This window comes from Protopterus annectens, chromosome 9.part0 (genome assembly GCF_019279795.1).
Source record: "Protopterus annectens isolate FY-2018-M chromosome 9.part0, PAN1.0, whole genome shotgun sequence".
Taxonomy (NCBI): Eukaryota; Metazoa; Chordata; order Ceratodontiformes; family Protopteridae; genus Protopterus; species Protopterus annectens.
Genome location: NC_056743.1, coordinates 976349106 through 976369166, shown reverse-complemented (window position 1 = coordinate 976369166; position 20061 = coordinate 976349106). Strand labels below are relative to the sequence as shown.

The window sequence follows — 20061 nt, the reverse complement described above, 5'->3', positions numbered from 1 at the left end:
TGCCCGGGTATGACCTGTGATGCATAAGTTTAATGTTTTTAATTTATTGGAGAAAATCACAAATTCCTATCTTTAATGTAATGTGTTCTTTTTAAATTGGTTAGGAATCATATAGTCATTGCTTCCTGTCATGTGATCATTGGATTTCTTTGTTTATGAGGCAAATAGACAAATTAAGTTTTTGATTAAATTGAAGTGAAAGAGCTTTGGGACAGCCCTTTCTTCAACTGATACAATATCCATCCATCTATATGTCTGTCTACCTGTCTATCTATCTATTCATCTATCTGATTTATTTTAATGTATTTAAATTTGTTAACCAGGGTAGGGCACTGATCCATCTAGCCCATTTCAGGCCTGCTTGGGGTTTACACCAAAAAGAAAAAAAAGGGTGACACCACCCTTAAAAAGCATATACTAGAAAATAAAATGGCTATATTAACTTGATGTTGATCTAGCTGTACTAATGTTTACTCTTTCACCAAAGCTAGCAGTTTGATGGAGTGAAAGTCCATGCTGTGAATACATGTGAAAAACATTGTGCATTTTATCAAAGGCCACTACAGTGAGCAACATTCACTGTTTTGAGTGACGTGCATTGATTATTGACCCTGTCAATTAAGGCTAGAAATGCTTTCTCTTTCCACAGTACACAGCTGATTCAGTAACTGCAACTCAATTGCTTTAAAAGAGCAGGCTTGTATAATAACAGAAGCTTCAAATCATGCCTGAAGCTGAAAGTGTCAGTGTCAGTGTATGGAGCACATAGGGTAGCAATCCATTCCTTTCCAAAAAGGCTTAATACTGGATTACAAGAAACAGCTTTAAATCACGGCAAATTCTCTTGAAAAATGAGGGCTATTTATGGCATGATTTAAGAAAGCATCTAAGTCTTATTTTCTCAGGGCCATGCAGTCTGTAATGCACAAAGGGTTAAATGCTCTATCTCCACCTACTTCTCTTTCCCTTTTGCTCTTTTCCTGCCTCTCTGTAGTGCTGTTGCGATAAACCATATATTGTAGGATCTGTTTTATACTGCTTGAATAGATTTTAGCTTGAATAGATTTTAGCAGAAGTGACTCTCCTAACTCTGGGTACCTAACCATGTTGGGCTGAAAGAAAAAAAAAACAAACTGGAAACACTGGTTTAAGCAACAAAACCTGTTTGCTGTTCTTTGAAGATCAAACCTGCTTTCCCTCATTTTAATTGCTTTGTACTTCTATCAGGTAAGCTATGTTGATTTAACTTGTAATTCTATGCTGAGAAAGTAGTTAAGAGCCTAAAGGAGGACATGTTAAACTAGAATTTCTTCTCATACCAGCAGCAATTGGTTGAGACATTCATCAGCTTTACATATCTCTTCCTGTCATGCATGTTCTTTGTCACATACTTGTGTAATATCTGCTTAGAAAGATTTCCCATGGATCACACAACCAGAATTCTCTGTGATTCCTTTAATAGATAAAATGCTATCCAGGCTTACCTTCAAAACCTGTAGTTAACTGCTTCTTAGTCATATTCTCAGCAATCTTCTGGAGAATAAATGCCTGCTAAAGTTGCCCCTTAATGCTGATAGTGTTGAGAGGGAGACAGCTCGTATGTATCCTGTCCAGTGAAATAAGTGCAATAGGAGCTTAATGGTGGCAGCTTAGCCAAGTAGGTTACAAATTTAAAAGTTTTAAATATTATTTTTAAACATGAAAAGACCAGGTGCTACTTGTTTAACTGTCATGACTGTCTTTCCTAAGATAAACTGTGTGCATTCATATACTTCATCACAAAAAAAAAAAAAACAGAATAATTAGAGAAGGCATTTTTGGATGTATAGCAGTGTAAGTTATATGAGAAATGAGTACATTATAGACTGCGTAAATGCCTTGAACATGTAAAGGAAGACCCTAAATCACTGTTTTATGCATTCACCACTGTTTCGGAGAAGCATCCAGTGGTATTTCCTTTGAATGCAGAACACAAAGGAACACTGCTTTTCAATTTTAATAATGATAATTGCTTTACAAGCATTATGAGTGATGTATTGTACCTATCACTAACAAAATTAGTGCACTAGTATCGTTCTGGGACAGTTTTTTTTCTGGAAAAAACATCTTGTAAAATAACTCTTTAGGTTTTTGTTCACCTGTACACATTTTGGTGTGTATTATGCATTTGATAATTTGTGTGACAAAACAAAACTATAAATCTTATTACAAATGCAGGACTAGAAAAATAAACTGTGCAATCAAAATTCCATTTTATTGATGTTTGATATTTTGTGAAGTAATATTAAAAAGAAGCTTGCTGCATGTTTCAGCTAGGTAGTATAAGCTTCTCTGACTGTACACAAACCACGAAAAGAACAGCAACAACTAAAACAAAAAACACAACCACTGTGGGTAAAGGAACACTGAATTTATTACTGACACAGATTTAGCGCTTTCATCCGCTCAATGTCTGGACTTCTTCAGTGGTTGTGTTTTTTGTTTTTTATATTTCCATCTCACATATATTTTAAATGGCAATCTTTGAATTTTAATATAAGTAATGAATATGCTTCAATATAGCGTTATTATTTCCTGTCTGTGGTATGTTATCCATACATCTGAGTGAGTGCCCCACCAGCTCCCATGTTTGCATGTCTATCTGCCGTTCTATAAATCCATTGATGTATCCATTTACTCCATGAGCTATTTTTTTCTTTACTTTTATATAAATGTTCTTGGCCCCATTGCAACAGACTATCATCTGTTACTGATACCTCACCTTGATTATGGCAAATGGGAGTCATTCCTAATGTCCCAGACCTAATCATATTCTTTTCCCATTTTCTGAGAGGAGACCGAGGCATTCTAGTGCAGCATCATACATTCAGCTTTTGGAAATATTTGTTTTATGCTCTACATATTCCTTGTCCCCAAACCCAATGTGCAGTGATAAAAGGCCACTAAGGCAAAAATTGTAAGTTGGTGTATGCCCCAGTACTTATAAACTTAGGATGCATACCTACTGGTATCACTACTGGGGCTGTCACTGTAGGGTTAAGATCCCCCTCCAGGGTATGCAAGCTGGTAGCATTCTACATTTTATGTCTTCCCCATCATCCTGACCATCTGTTCTTTCTTCAAACCAAATAACTGAGTTGTGTTGCCCCACATTTTACCTTGTCTAGCTTATCACATCACCATTTGGGAAGACTGTCCATTTCCAGGAGAAAATATCTTAACAGTGACTGCAGCCTATTCACAGGTAATACAGGGAGTTGTCTGTTAATATTTGGGCATCATGTATATGACTGATGAGGATTTTTCGATGTAGCTAATACCCCTGCTGTTCATGAGGTTGGGAGTAAAGCATGCTATGCATGCTGTGTTGCTCTTTACATGCCCCATAAGCACATCCTTCACAGGCATAGCCACACTGCTTGCCACTGCTCCATGCTGCCGTAGGAGTATGGGACCCTTAACTCTGGCAGCATCTGCCAGAAGCCACTTTCAGTGTAGTTATAACCTCATATCTCTCCTTGCAAGATGGTGATCTGGTGGTCTATTCACGCTCCTTCCCAGGCTGACTCCTACCAACTCTTGGCCTGCTGGTGAAACCAGGGTCACTAGTGTTGTCAGGATAGCATGTCTGTACACCATAGTGCCAGAAAGCTAGCTGCCAGTATCTTTCACAGGTTATGGAAGGGTGGATGATGCCCTAGTTAGCTTGACCACTGTAACAGGAAAAGATATGGATACACTTAAAAAGGAAATATTTGTTGAACAGAGGCCATTGCAGTATACTACCAAAGGCAGCATGGACTCACATTAGACATATCACATCAGACAACTCTGAGTATTTTGTGTAAATGACTAAAAGAGTAAAAATGACTGGGTCTATAATTGTGACCTTTTTTTAAGCTTAGGAAAACTACTAACCTAGTAATATGTACTTTTGCGGTGGTGGTGCTGCGGTAGCGTTGTCGCCTCACAGTTAGACGTTGCCCGTTCGATTCTCAGTCAGAGCGTCTTCTGTGTGGCGACATGCGTGAACGGGCGTTCTTTCGTTGAAGGTTGTGCATTAGGACCGGCAAGCCAGCATGTAAAACTCTACTGCCAATCATTAGCGGACCGGAGTTCCGCTGTGGCGACCCCTAACCGGGAAAAGCCGAAAGACACAAACAAACTAACCTAGTAATATGTAAAACATTAATACAGAAATTGGACAGCCTTAAAAGACAAGTAAAATGCTGATCATAAACTACACATGTTAATGAGGAGTAATATCTGTAGCTAAGGAGGAGGAGTCATATGTTCTCTTATCATTTAAATTGTATATATTCAAGTAAGATGTATAATGTAGATGTTTACTTCTAAAGAATTGTAGTGTCCATCATTATGTAACTGTTGTTTGTGAATACTTCTGTAATTCCTCACATGTTTGTCAACTTCTGCAATGTTTGTATTTCTTATAACTGCAGCTTTTCTCCCTGGGCCTCCACTGAAAAAGAACCTATGTCCAGTCAGACTTTCCAAGTAAATGAATGTAAAATAAATAATAAAATAAATAATGTTAATTAGGAGTAATATCTGTAGCCAAGGAGGAGGAGTCATATGTCTCTGCAGATGTTAATGAGGAGTAATATCTGTAGTGAAGAGAATTCATATCTCTCTGCAGATATTAATGAGGAGTAATATCTGTAGCCAAAGAGGAGGAGTCATATGTCTCTGCAGATGTTAATGAGGAATAATATCTGTAGTGAAGGAGAATTCATATCTCTTTGCAGATATTAATGAGGAGTAATATCTGTAGCCAAGGAGGAGGAGTATTATGTCTCTGCAGATGTTAATGAGGAGTAATATCTGTAGCTAAGGAGGAGGAGTCATATGTTTCTGCACATGTTAATGAGTAATATCTGTAGCTAAGGAGGAGGAGTCATATGTCTGCAGATGTTAATGAGGAGTAATATCTGTAGTGAAGGAGAATTCATATCTCTCTGCAGATATTAATGAGGAGTAATATCTGTAGCCAAGGAGGAGGAGTATTATGTCTCTGCAGATGTTAATGAGGAGTAATATCTGTAGCTAAGGAGGAGGAGTCATATGTCTCTGCACATGTTAATGAGGAGTAATATCTGTAGCTAAGGAGGAGGAGTCATATGTCTGCAGATGTTAATGAGGAGTAATATGTCTCTGCAGATGTTAATGAGGAGTAATATCTGAAGTGAAGGAGAATTCGTATCTCTCTGCAGATATTAATGAGGAGTAATATCTGTAGCGAAGGAGGAGGAGTCATATGTCTCTGCAGATGTTTATGAGTAATATCTGTAGCCAAGGAGGAGGAGTCATATGTCTCTGCAGATGTTAATGAGGAGTAATATCTGTAGCGATGGAGGAGGAGTTGTATGTCTCTGCAGATGATTAAAGGTCTGTCTGCAACTGAGTAGCTACCCATAGCAAGGAGAGGATGATGAAACAGGGTTTGATAAGTCAGTGAATGCTACCTCTGCATGTCCTTGTGGAACCTTGTTCCCCTGGCCTCCACTGAAAATGTGTTGTGACAATCTAGGCTACAAAATAACAAAACAAATAGATGGCAGCTTAGGTTTACTAAAACTTGATGCAAAGTAGTACACCTCAGGAAGAGTAGTATGAAAAAAAGGGTAAATCCTGGAGGGTGAAGTGATTTTAAAAACAAAGTAGACACAACCAAGTGGAGGTGGCACAGACGTACAGTGCTCATGCTGCTGCTATTAGGTATCCTGAGCAGCAAAGGGAACTCAGGATGCGTGGGCAGGTACAGGCTGTCAGCAATGGAAGTGTGCTGGTTACCTGGGCATTGTATGTTAACTTGGGTATTGAGGCAAAAGAAGAGAATGAATAAAGAGCAGTCCTAGTCTGATGAGAAAGGATGCTTTCATATTGTTGGCCTGCACCACAGAGGAGATGAAAGATGACTAATAAGAGAGGAATTTAGTCATGCACTTGTCACTGACCCTTCTTCTGGATCTTAATTGGAAGGGTACATGCTCAGAATACAGTTATTAAGAGTGCTACTAGCCCTTTATTACCTGCTTGGTGCATCTGTCTGCACTTTGCATTGTTTTGGCATGGATAATGTTGTTTTACAGTGCCAACTCTCACATCTGGATTTCCTGTTGGCACAAGGGCATGGGCTGAGTGCCCTTTTCTCATTTAAATAAAACATAGTGATCAGGTTATGTGCCCTGCAAGGGAAAATATCTGGAAGACTAGGTTAACCATACTAAGCAAAAACTCATTTATGCTTCTATCAAAACAATCCACTATGAATTAACAAATAATCTGAGAAAATGACAGCTTCCCACATCACAAATCAGAATATAATGCTACAATGGTTAAAGGATCTAATGTAATGGAATGCCACATCAAGATTCAATATATCAAACTGAAATAATTGAAAACTAAATTTGTTGAACTTATTGGATTCATAAAAAAATATCGTGGTTTGGCTCCCTGTACTACCACCTATCTCTCTCTCTCTCTCTATATATATATATATATATTAATATAAAGATCATACAGCAGTGAAGAAAAGGATGAATTCTATTACCCTGCTGTCACTCTATACTACAAGACATACACGTTAACCTTTTAGTACAAGAAATCTAGGCACAGCCTAAAATAATGGGGAAAAGGCCCAAAAAAATAAAGACAGATTTTAAATATTGCCTCTATAAACTTAGAAAGTTGCTAGAATAACAGGATTTGTGTTAACATGCATTTTCTGAAGGGTATAACGTCTGAAACTCAAATGGATGTCATAATTTAGTTACTTCAATCCTCAGTGATTTGTCAGAAAACCACAAATTGTGAGGAACAGACCAAAATTATGAGGCAAAAACGAGGACATTCTGCAAAAAATGCACAAAACCACACAACAGTGTGGAAAAGGATGAATTTGCTTACATCACTGTCACATTAACTCAGGAAAACGCACTACGTGCCATCCAATTTTCAGCAAATGTAAATAGTATGAAACTTTTTGTACCTATTTATTTATACTGCTGCTCAAATCCAAAGTTTACATCAATGTAATTTTCCTGACAAAATGCACATAATTGAAATGTATATCAAGTGAATCCATTTCATCATGCTTATACCCCCCTTCCACTTATACTGTCTACCCCTCATTTAAAACTCACCCATCCTCACTTATGCCAATCTTAGTATGTTCCTCTCTAGTCCTCCTCTTGTTACTTCTCATACAAATTTAAACTTATCAGTCTTACTAAAACCCTTACCCCAACCTATTTTATCTTCTGTAAGCATCCATTTAGGATCTGACAAAAATCTGTTTCAGATGTTGCACTCGAGCAGCTGAAAACGTATCACCTCTGTATATACAACTGCCCTATAAAGACAAAGTATGTTAAAGTGATGTATGCCATAGTCATGTGACAGAGTGCCTGTGACATAACTAACAGGTATGCAGCAAAGAATGGTAACATCTTTTGACTTTATGTTTATTATTTGTTAAAGTAGAGATGTGTTTAAGTTTCATTTTATTTTTTCTTCTCACTTTGTTGGTGAATTTACTTTGTGTCATTAGTAATAACATTTACAGCAAATGACAATAACATCTTTGATGTTATGTGATCCTATCTCGCCTACATTCAGTACTGATGGGCTCGGAGCCGATCCTTCGGCTCCGACTCGGCACGCTATGCTATAGAGCGAAGCCTCTTATTGGCTGAGCTATTTCTTATCCCAGGATGCACCACCACTAATCTCCCAGATCTCGTTTGCCGCTTACAAGCTAGGACGTGGTCTCAAACTTGGCTGAGCTAAGTACTGTTTTATTCAAAGTTTCCTATCAGGAATTTTGCTATTTTTACCCCAAAAGCTGTTTTAACAGCTGTTGTTGTTGTACGAGTGTGTTTTGAAAACTTTTGTTGAGGAAAATTGTGTTTTTGGTTAAGGGAAGGTTTCCCGTTTAAGTTAGAGGGGCCTTCCCCTATTCTTATCTAGCGTCTTTGTTTTTTCCAGGAGGTCAAGTACCTGCTTAAGTTAGAAGGTCTTGACCCTCCTTTTCAGTGATTGTTGTACTGATTTTGTGTATTGTTCTGACATTGTGTTTTGTCTTAAAAAAAAAAAACTTGGTTTCAGTTATCCTTGTGGTAAAATCTTTCACAAACAGCTACTTTAACTTGTTTTCTTAGTGACCTGTTAGTCAGCATGTCTAAGGAACATAGACCCTCTGGGTTTAAAAAGTGTGTGAGGTGTGGTTACAAAATGTCGATAACTGACTACCACTCCTCGTGCGTATATTGTTTAGGCGCCAAGCACCTACAAGAGTCCTGTAGCATGTGTCACGCCTTTTCTTCTAGAGTCCTCCAAGAGAGGAAGAATAAATTAATATTAAAAGGGCTGATTAAACCCTCCTTCGAGGAGGCCTTATCTTCCTCTTCCTCTCCTACCAAGAAGAAAAAAGCATCAGCTCCGACCAGTCTGTCGGAACCGACTGCCAAAAAACCTAGGCAGGCTTCTCCATCGGCTCCACGGACTTCGGAGCCGAGGGCGGAACGGTCTGCCTCAATGCCTCCAGTCTTGACCCCTCTGGTTTCGGAGCAGAGGACTGGGGCATCGAGAGGCGGGTCACCTTCATCGGCTCCACTGATTTTGGAGCCGATGAGGGTTGCCGGCTCAGACACTTCCCCTTCGGCGCCGAAGCCCTCCTCGGCACCGAGGGAAATTGTTTTGAGGTCTCCCTCGGAACCGATAGTAGTCGAATCCATTCGGAGCCGGTCCCCTAGTCCTATGGAGCTGATGGAGAAGTCGGTTCGGACCCGATCGGTGTCATCTAGATCCTCCAAGATGTCTGATTCGGACATCGACAGGGTGCTCCTAAGACTTTTCCAGTCTCCGGTGTTCCAAAAGTTAGTTTCGGCTCCAGCCCATTCGGCTTCGGAGCCGATGGCCCACTCTGTTGTTATGGTTCCTCCTCCAACAGCCTCGGCACCATTGGAGCCGGTACTGGTGGAGCCGATGGAGGTTTTCGGGTCGGGCCCGACCCTTACGCCAACCCCGGCTCTCGAGTCGGAGTTCGGTACGCGGACTTCCTCTGTCGGCCCCGAGGAGGACACTTCGGGACTGATGTTTTCGGTCCCAAGCCTTCCTCTCGGTGCGTCGGCTGCGGGGGTACCATCTACCATTGTGGCCACGGAGGTGGGACCTTCCCAGGATTCTGATGGTCCCGCCTTCAGGGCCATGAGGAATGCGTTAGCCAAATCTTCTTTGGCTACCTCCACGGTCTCCCCAGCACCTTCCCTGCATACTGAGACTGGGTCTTTGGCAGTCCCCCTGTCCTTAGACAGTGGAGCCCCGGGGCCTGAGGTTACCCCCACTGGGGGTTCCCCCCTCCTGGAGGTCCCTCTGAAGCTTCTTCGGAGGAACCCCCCAGGAAAAGATCGTGCAAGAGGAAGCACGTTGACTCCCCCGATGAGTCTCTCACATCAGACACTGATCTTGATGATACAGAGGGGTCCCCTAAGTCGTCCTCAGATGATGTCTCCTTTGCAGACATCCTGGAAGCCCTTAAACAACGAGGCGGCTGGCAATCCAAACCCCCTTCTGCTGACGAGTCAGTGTTCCTTAAGGCCTTTGGGGCTCAGCCCTCCACCTCCTGGGTGTCTCCGCCCTTCGACGAGCTCTTAGATTTGATCTGTCGAAGGGCGTGGGAACACCCAGACTCTGTGGAACCGGTGCCTGCTCGTCCGAATAAGTTCCTGTCAGCACCCCCAGAAAAGGAGTTTTTGACGAAAGGTGTGGCTGTAGATGCCTTGGTGGTGGCATCTGCTACCCAGCAAGATGTAGCAGAGGCTTCGACGTCCATCCATCCTCCTAATAAGGAGTCTAGGAGCATGGATCGGTACGGTAAGTGCACCTTAAGTTCAGCGGCCTTTACTTTGAGGTCCCTGAACTATCTAACGCACTTTACCAGATTTCAGAGGGATCTGATTAAGGAACTTTCAGATACCCTCTTGGGTAACCTGCCTGAGCAGCTGGCCCAGAAGGTTGGCTCTCAGCTGGCTACGCTGTCGTCCATATCAAACTCGTCCATGAGGCTCATTTCTTATGCGGCCGAAGGGGCGAGTAGAGCGGCGGGTACAGGCAGTGCTCTACGGAGGCAAGCCTGGCTCCGTCTGTGTCACTTTGCGGAGGCCTTTAAGTCTTCCTTTGCCGACGCCCCCTTTAATGGGTCCTCTTTGCTTGGACCCAAGGTAAAGGACACATTGACCCGCTGCGAGCAAGAAGGTAAGACTTTGACTGCCGTAGGGGCACGATTTTCCACTCCCTTTCGGCCTTACCCCAAGGCTAAAAGAGGAGGGAAAATGTGGTTCCGTAGATCTCAGAAGTCTTACCCCTCACAGCAGGATGATCCCCCTTCTAGAGGCAGGGGAGGGGGAAATTCTTCTGGAAGACGCCATCCCAGAGGCGGCAGAGGCCCCCGCAACACTGGAGATGTCGAGTCCTTTCGTGGCTCTTCAGCCTTTCACAGTCCCTGAGGGATTGCCCGACTGTGCAGCTCCGGAGCCGGTCGGGGGTCATTTTTCGAGGCACCTAAAAGCCTGGGAAGGTATCACTCAGGACCGATGGGTGCTTCGAATTATCGCCGGAGGTACGCCATCCCATTTTCTCTCTCCCCACCTCAGTCCAAAAAAATCCCGGACCCGCCACCCAGTCAACGGGAAATTGCAGCCTCAGAAGTTTCAAAGCTGCTGCAAAAAGGAGTCATCCAACCGGTCCCCGCAGACCAGATCGGATTAGGGACTTACTCAAGATTCTTTTTGGTGCCAAAAAAGACCGGGGACTTGAGGCCCATTTTGGATCTCAGCATTCTAAACCATTCAGTCAAAAAGTCCAAGTTCCAAATGGTCACCCTACAATCCATTCTCCCACTGCTGGAGAAAGGTGTTTGGATGTGCTCCATAGATCTCAAGGACGCTTATTACCATATCATGGTACATCAAGCGTCCAGGAGACATCTGCGCTTCAGCCTAGGAGGCAGTCATTTTCAGTTCAGCTGCCCTTTGGTCTCACCACAGCCCCAGGGTGTTCACCAAATGTTTGGCGGTCGTGACTGCTCACCTGAGAAGTCTAGGATTCCAGGTGTTTCCGTATCTAGACGACTGGCTCCTAACTGCCACCTCCAAGCATCTACTATTGGAGCCTACAAGCCACGATATCACTGGGCACTTCCCTTGGAATCACCTTCAATTGGCCAAAGTCTGTGTTGCTGCCATCTCAACGCATAAGATTCATCGGAGTAGAGATAGACTCAAACCGAATGCGGGTCTATCTACCTACAGAAAGGATACAAACCATACAGGCTCAAGTTCGAGCCTTACTTCCCAGATCCAAAGCCCCAGCCAGAATGGTCCTGCAGCTATTGGGATCTATGTCCGCCATGGTTCTTCTAGTTCCCCTAGCAAGGTTGCACATGAGAATTCTCCAGTGGCTTCTTTCAACTCAGTGGTCCTTTCAGGATCTCCCTCTCAGTCACCTCATATGGATCACGGAAACCTGCAAACGGGACCTTCGCTGGTGGCTGGTGCCCTCCAATCTGGATCAGGGATGACCCTTTGTTCCACCTCCTCCTGTGGCCACTTTGACTACGGACGCCTCCCAGATGGGGTGGGGGGGGGCATTCCCTGGGCAGGTCAGTCCAAGGCAAATGGCATTCGGAAGAGACCCTACTTCATATCAACATCTTAGAAATGAGGGCGGTGCTTCTGTCCCTACAAGCCCTTCACAATTACCTCCCTCAGGGAGTAATTGCCGTTCACTCCGACAACATGTCAGTTGTCTGGTACCTGAACAAGCAGGGAGGGACCAGATCCTACCCCCTTTGCAGAGAGGCCATGAGAGTTTGGGAATGGCCAGTGTCGACCAAACGATTTATAGTGGTGACTCGTATCCCGGGCAAGTCCAATGTGATAGCCGACAGACTGAGCAGAACTATCCTCTCTCCACACAAGTGGTCTCTGAACATTACGGTTGCAAATCAGATTTTCAGCAAATGGGGAATTCCTTGTTGCAACCTCTTCACAACTCCGCTGAATGTGAAGTGCAAAAAGTTCTTCTCCCTCACCCCGGCTCCGGGGGAGAGCCCTATGGATGCACTAGCCCATCCGTGGCCCACCGGCTTGCTATATGCTTTTCCCCCAGTTCCTCTCCTTCCCAGAATGATCCAAAAGGCGTCTCACTTGGGGAGCAAGATGATCTTAGTTGCTCCTTACTGGCCTCGTCAGGTATGGTTCCCCTATCTTCGGAAATATGCACTGGAAGGTCCATGGTTCCTGGATCAGATCCCAGACCTATTGGTTCATCAGTCGGGACTACTCCACCAGTCCCTACACACCTTAAAATTGACAGCTTGGCTCCTCCTCTTCCGACTATAGTCAGGAATCATACCTTAGATCCGGAAGTTGTACACATTTTATCTTCGGCCCACAAGTCTGCTACTAAGAAATTGTATTCTAACAAATGGAAGAGATTTGCTATTTGGGCTCAACTCCGGGGTCTGGATCCCATCACTATTCCCGTATCAGAAGTACTGAAATTTCTAACTTCCCTTTTCAATCAAGGCTCTTCAGTCTCTACCATCAAGGTTCAATTGGCAGCTATTTCCAATTTTCACGAATCTATAAACCCACCTTTAATGAGCAACAGATTGTGTAAGACCTTCTTGAAAGGTGCTGCGCTTTTACGACCTCCGATTTCTCATCCTGCTCTTCCATGGGATCTCGATGTAGTGTTACGTGCCTTAACTTCCTCCCCCTTCGAACCGGCAGCAACATGTGAGTTAAAATTTCTATCATGGAAAACTGCCTTTCTGGTGGCGATTACTTCTGCCAGAAGGGTTTCAGAGCTTCAAGCTTTGTCTGTAAAACCTCCGTACTTGGTTTTTCACAAAGATAGAGTATCTCTCAGGCCAAATCCATCCTTTGTCCCTAAGGTTTGTTCCAGTTTTGCCTACAACAGTCATTAGAACTTCCAGTCTTCTTTCCGAAGTATTCAAACAAAGCGGAATACATATTCCACACATTAGATGTCCACAGGCAATTGCGTTTTTATTTAGATAGGACCAAACAAACAAGGAAAACAGATCAATTGTTTGTATCCTTTTCGGATAATAAATTGGGCAAAGCCATCACAAAGGTCACTATTGCCAAATGGATCAGGGACTGTATTACTCAAGCTTATTCCTCTTCTAATAAAGAGCTTACGACCTCTGTCAAAGCTCATTCTGCAAGAGCTATGGCTACTTCAATAGCATTCCATTCTAAGCTTGCCATTAGTGACATTTGTGCTGCGGCTACGTGGTCCTCCCCGCACACTTTCATTTCTCACTACAAATTGGATGTGGCATCTAGAGGACGAGCTTCGTTTGGTTCCACAGTGCTCAGGAGTGTTTTCCAGTGAGCCACCCAGGATTTAGGTGCTAGGGACGCTGTCCCATCAGTACTGAATGTAAGCGAGATAGGATCACATAACATCTTTTAGTTATGTACTTACCATAACTTTAGATGTTTGGGATCCATCTCGCCTACATTCCCAATAACCCACCCTCCTTCCCCCTTCCTTGGAGATCAGAGGATATCAGAAGGTCCGAATTCTGTTGTTTCATCTTGAAACATCTGGCAATGTTATATAAACAAGTTGTGTATGTGTGCATGAATGCGGACAAACAAGATCTGGGGGATTAGTGGTGGTGCATCCTGGGATAAGAAATAGCTCAGCCAATAAGAGGCTTCGCTCTATAGCATAGCGTGCCGAGTCGGAGCTGAGGGATCGGCTCTGAGCCCATCAGTACTGAATGTAGGCGAGATGGATCCCAAACATTTAAAGTTATGGTAAGTACATAACTAAAAGTTTTTCATATTTTCTTTATAAGGGAGATGCATGTAAGCTTTAGTCTTATTTCATCTCAGCTTAATTGTGATTACTGCTTTTGTATTTTTTTTTCTTTTTGCCTGATTTACAAGGCACTAACCGCTAACAAATCCCGCCATGATGAAGCTGCTACACATCCACAAGTCGAACAGCATGAGGGTCATCTGACTCAAACAAAACATGCTGGAGAAACAGATGTGTCTCGAAGATTGCTTCTTCTTTAGAATAGGCTTCCTATTCACATTAAGCAGAGTCCTTCCTTGGCCCTTTTCAAACACAATTTGGATCAATGGATAGGGAAATGCAAATTCACACCTGAAGTAATGCCGTCCCTTATAGACAGGGGCAATCTGTAAGATATTCAATGCACAGGCACAAATCCATCCCATCCTCTTGCCCCTTGCGGCCATATAGTGGGTAAAAGTGGGTTACATTGGTTAGGCTTGTAAGGGCCCTTAAGCCATTAGCCTAGTAATATGTTATGAACCTATGAACCTATAATACAAGCTTACAATGTTGCAATTTTTCCTCCATGTAATTAAGTCAACTAAAAGAAGGTGAAATCTAAAGAAAAAAAAGGTATATGAAGAATACAGCAGAAAGAGTGAAAAAGCTGGAAAAAGTGATGAGGTACAAAAAGAAAATACACTGGGGAAAATGAATAGGAGCCATAAATAAATAAAATAAATTAAACTTGAATATTTAACCTTCTTTTCCGATATCAGAATTTAAGATAATAACTATGTTTCTGCTGGTATTATTTCATTTTACAAGAAAAAAGTCCACAAATATAGTCTGGATATAACTTCCATTTCTCTAGTATAGGTCTGCTTGTGGCAAGCAGGCTAGTGTGCCAAGATGCTTCAAGTCTGCCATTATCATTCCTCTGCCAAAGAAGTCAACCCCAGTCTCATTAAATGATCACCGACCCATTGGACTCACACTGGTGGTGATGAAATGCTTTGCAAGGATGGTCAAAGAGCATATATCATCTTGTCTGCCTGCATCTTTTGATCCTTTACAATTTGCTTACAGACCAAATTGCTCCACAGCGGATGCTATATCCCTGGCACTACATCACACCCTGAACCATCTTGAAGACAAAAATTGCTACGTACATATGCCGTTCATAGACTTCAGCTCAGCTGTCAACACTGTAATACTGCAGCAGCTGTTGTCTAAACTAAGGCAACTACGCATAGAACTGGATCCTAGACTTTCTGATGGACAGACCCCAAACTGTTCAAGTTGGCAAGAACCACTCACAGTGTATCACCTTGAATATAGGGGTCTCACAAAGTTGTGTACTAAGTCCACTTCTCTTCACAGTACTGACTCATGACTGCTCTGCAAAACATCAGACAAATCATATCATCAAGTTTGCTGACAATACCACTGTGATCGGCCTCATCAGGAATGATGATGAGGGGCATACAGAGAGGAAATGAACCAGCTCACCAGATGGTGCAAAGACAACAACCTAGCACTAAATGTGACAAAACAAAAGAAATCATTGTTGACTTCAGGAGGAAGCAAGGGTCCCACACATCAATTACTGTCAGTGATACGGCAGTGGAAGGAGTAAAAAGCACCAAATTCCTAGGGTTGCACATCTCAGATGACCTAAGCTGGGCAACAAACCCCTCCAGCCTTGTAAAGAGAGCCCAACAATGTCTCCACTTCCTCTGGAGACTACGCAGAGCAAATCTCCCCTCCCACATCCTCATGACCTTCTACAGGGCCACGATCAAAAGCATACTGACTAACAACATCACAGTCTGGTATGGAAACTGCTCATACGCAGATCTCATGGCATTAGAGAAGGTTGTAAAGTGGGCCAGGAAAATCACAGCTCAAACCTCCAATCCTTATAGGACCTTTACTCTTACAGATGCTACAGCAGAGTCATGAAACTGATAAGGGACAAGTATGATCCCTCACATGGACTGTTCCACCTCCTGTCTTCAGGGAAACAATACAGAAGCATCAGGTGTAGAACATCAAGATTCAAGAATAGTTTCTTTCCACAAGTGATCAGACTGTTGAACAACCAACCTTAACAATGTCAGCACTCCCTCAGTTTGTGAGAACATTATACGTGCAATATGGTTGTCTTTACTGTCGTAGAATTAAATTATTCTATTTATCTAAGTTATGCAATTCTAACTAAATTATTACTTGCACAAGTATGGGAACTTTGAATTATGCCATGCTGCTATCCTATCTTACAAATGGTGGTGGATAAGTTATCTATGTGTGTATTTATATCTGTACTGTGTAGAATTTTTTTCCATTGTATGTTTCCTTCACCCTGTTGTGAAAACTGTTTTTCAATGCACACAAGCCTGAAGCAACAATTTCATCCAGTGATACATTGTGTTTATTGATCAGAATGACAGTAAAGTTTACTTTGACTTTGACTGTAAGTTGCCATTGTCACTAGTGTTTTAGTCCTTTTCTTGCAGGCTGATCAATCTAGTTTTTTCATATACACTAACAGATATACATCTGGATACCTAGTAATTTTAGATCAATGGTGATATAAATTGATTGCTAAATTTTAAAGCACTATACATGAATTTGGATTAATTCTACTACTAAGGCACCAATCCGTCTTTCATCTCCCTGCAGTACCATCACTTTGAAAAAGTATTCCAGCCTATTTTACAGAGATACAAAGGTGTATAGTGCATTCCATTTAATATCTTGTATTGAATGGTAAAGGCTTAGCATGGTGAAGCAAATAATTGCTTGTCTGAAAAGCTTTCTCCAGTTCTGAATGGCTCTTATGGTAACTAGTGTTTCATATGTCCATATTAATGTAAGAGCTACCACAATATGTATATAAATAAGTCTAAAAGTATTTAACTTGTATGCCCATGCTCTAAAATGCTACATCTGTATTATCTAGCTAAGTCAGTAAATTAAAAAAATCATATAGTTATGAATAAATTTATCATATATTTCAGTGCTTCTTATTTTAGACTGCCTATATGTGTACCTGAATAACTTGCATTTTGTAATTTAAATATTAAACTCATATTTCTTATTTCAGTATATAAAAAATATACAAGAAAACACCTTTGCTAATTTAAATGTTAGCCATGGAATCACTTTTTGTATAGTCCTTGTGCATCAGTAACTATTTCTTTTAGTGCTCTCATTAATTTAGTAGAGGGGATACCTGTTATAAGGAGCTCTTGTAAGGTCTTCTGTACCTTCCTTTAAATTTTACTTTATTACATAATTCAGATAAAAAATCAGATACTTGAATTCCAACATATACTTGAAATCTATAAGTTTTGCATAAGCTTCTATATCAATAAATAAGAGACCCTTAAGTTTCAGATTTTTTTTAATAACTCTCTACGGAGATTTATGGCTGCCCACTTTGCACACAAATTTTGTTAATGATTTTCTTAACTGTAATCAGTTGTAACAAGGGGAATGTGATTATAGGAAGAATGTACATTTTAATCATATTAATAATACTTATAAGTGAAAAATAATAATATATCTATACTTTTGGATGTATGTTATCTAACATTTTATGATAATTTAGAGCTAGTGTTTTGATACTTGGCATATTATAAGAGACTCGCAGAATGTTTTTCTCATCCAGCAGTAGGAGTAGGTTTTGTATCCATGAAGAACATTTTAAGATTGGCTCTAGATGACGATAGTAAATTATCAGTCAAAAATTGTCATCATATATAATGCAAGAAATCCTATGAACAATGGTACTCTCAACGCTGCCTGCTCCTTAACCCTAAGAAAACTAAACTGCTACTCTTATCACCAAGCCGAAAGTCTACCCCTATTCATTTCACTCTCACTTCCAACAATGGTACTCTTATCTCTCCGGATCTAACCACTAAGCTATTAGGAATAACGATTGACAACAATCTCAACTTTGATTCTCACATCAACAATACAATAAAATGAGTTAACAAAAAAATAGGTTCGCTATATAGAATCAAACCCTTCCTCACTCCACTAGCTAGGACCACTATAGCTAGAACGCACCTAATCTCTACTCTACTCTATGCCTCACCTATATTTACCAATCTCTCTAAAAATAACCTCAATAAACTAATAACATCCTATAATAATATTGCTAGATTTGCTACAGGATCCCCCTTCAGAACCCATCACTGCCTGAACCTAAAACAACTAGGATGGCTCGAACTCCCTAACCACCTCAAACACCAACAGCTTTCTATAGTGCACAAGACCCTTTACCAACCTAACAAAACCCCAATACTTACCAGTCTCATTATACCATACAATAACCTGAAACACCTATGCTCTTCAAACAAACTTTTGATCAATACTACTAAAACTAACAATGTAGCAGGTGATTCACTGTTCTCCAATGCTGTTGGAAAAATATGGAATAAACTACCCACTGAGATCACATCTCTCACGTCTCTCCCACTGTTTAAAAATAATCTAAAACTGTATTTCAATAATCACTGGCTATGCTCTTGTACTAACCCAGACTAACCCTGTCTCCTCTTTCTTTTCTCTTTCTCTTCTCTTTTCATTTCTACTCTCCCTATAACACTAATACATTTCCCTACTCACCTTAAAGCATTTTTAGCAAACTTTATGTTATATTTATTGTAATTACTATGTATGATGTTACTATGTATGGCTTTACCTGTTTCATGCTACTATAATCATTGTTTAACAATTATATAAACCTGTAATAAATACTGGAGCTTTTCTCCCCGGGCCTCTACTGAAAATGGACATATATCCAGCTAGACTAGCCCGGTCAACAAATGTAAAATAAAAATAAAATAAATTTGGATAGTTTCTGTCCTCAATCACTTTTTATAATTAGCAAACATATTCTCAAAAGATGGGCGGCCATGGTGGTGCAGCAGTTAGCATTGCTGCCTCATAACAAGAGCTTCTCTGGTTCAATCCTCAGCTGGGGTGTCTTCCATGCAGAGTCTGCGTGTCCTCCCTGTGGTCATGTGGGTTTCCTCTGGGTGCTGCAGTTTCCTCCCACATCCCAAAGACATGTTGTAGGTGTACTGGAAACTCTAAATTAACATGAGTGTGTGCGTGTGTGCCTTCTGTGGAAGGTTGGGCGCCAGGCTGGCAACTCAACACTGTAAAACTCCACTGCCAATCATGAGTGGACAGGTGATCCGCTGTGGCGACCCCTAACCGGGAAAAGCCGAAAGAAGAAGAAGAATAAGAAGAATTAGCTCTTTTTTTAACGAGAATAAACAGATTTTATTGAAGTTATATGAAAAAGTTAACAATTATCGACATGCAAACAAACACATTTAATAGGTTTATTACAAAGAAAGCTGGTATATTATGCCAAACATTACATTTTAAAATCAGTGACCTTTAAGTAGACAGTTTGTGGCAAAATACTGAAACATATTGGGCATGTATAATAAAATAATAAATCATGCAATCCCATTAAACATTTGTACCAAAATATATTATAAAATAAGCATTACTTTGACAAACCTGCTCCATAATTTGGTATGTTGTTTGAAGTACTTCTGAATTACTTTGATGTTTTGATGTTCTGAGAGACTCTAGTATGAGTGTAACAGAGTTCTTCTATCCTTTGTAAGTTAAATCAGTATTTGTGACCTAGTTCTTAAACACACAGTATTTAATGAGAGAGACCAAACCATATAAGAATTGGAGATATGCTCTCTTGTGGTTTAATATTCAGGAGATATGTGTACCATCATGGGCCTGAGTGTGTAATACCCAAATTGCTGAGCTTGATGAAGAGTTGTTCCCATTTTATGCGGACTTTGCTTACTATCAGCTACTACAGGAAGGCATATTTTGCATTATGACAAGGCTAGCTTCTCAAATAGGGACAGTTTTACTAAGAAGTAGTAGCAGTTCTGATCAATCAGGAATTGTTTGCATTGATATTTTGCGTAGGTTACATATCTAAGTGTTGCTCCAGAAATATTCCCAGTAGGTTTCTATTCCCTCTTCTTGGAGTATATTTTTCACATAGTTTGGGTACTTTTACAGGATAATTACTGGTAAATGAATTATGTTTATGTAATTTTTAGATATTATCTTATTATTCCTTGTAAAATGTCTGAGACTGTATAATAGTGGATTGATTTCTAGGACAAATAATGTGGG

General features: G+C 41.1%; 1 protein-coding gene across 4 annotated transcripts in view; it reads left to right on the top strand.

Moving 5' to 3' along the window:
- The first annotated feature begins 793 nt into the window (after positions 1-793).
- The window catches only part of LOC122811704 (retinol dehydrogenase 7-like), a 335956-nt gene continuing 316688 nt past the window's right edge, over positions 794-20061 (top strand). For 2 of the 4 annotated variants that reach the window (XM_044083724.1, XM_044083723.1), the window contains exon 1: positions 1411-1657. The gene's annotated coding sequence lies outside the window, so the exon portion shown is untranslated. Of the gene's footprint in view, positions 1228-1410; positions 1658-20061 lie in introns of those variants that run through there. The other 2 variants (XM_044083725.1, XM_044083722.1) reach the window with 2 other exon arrangements.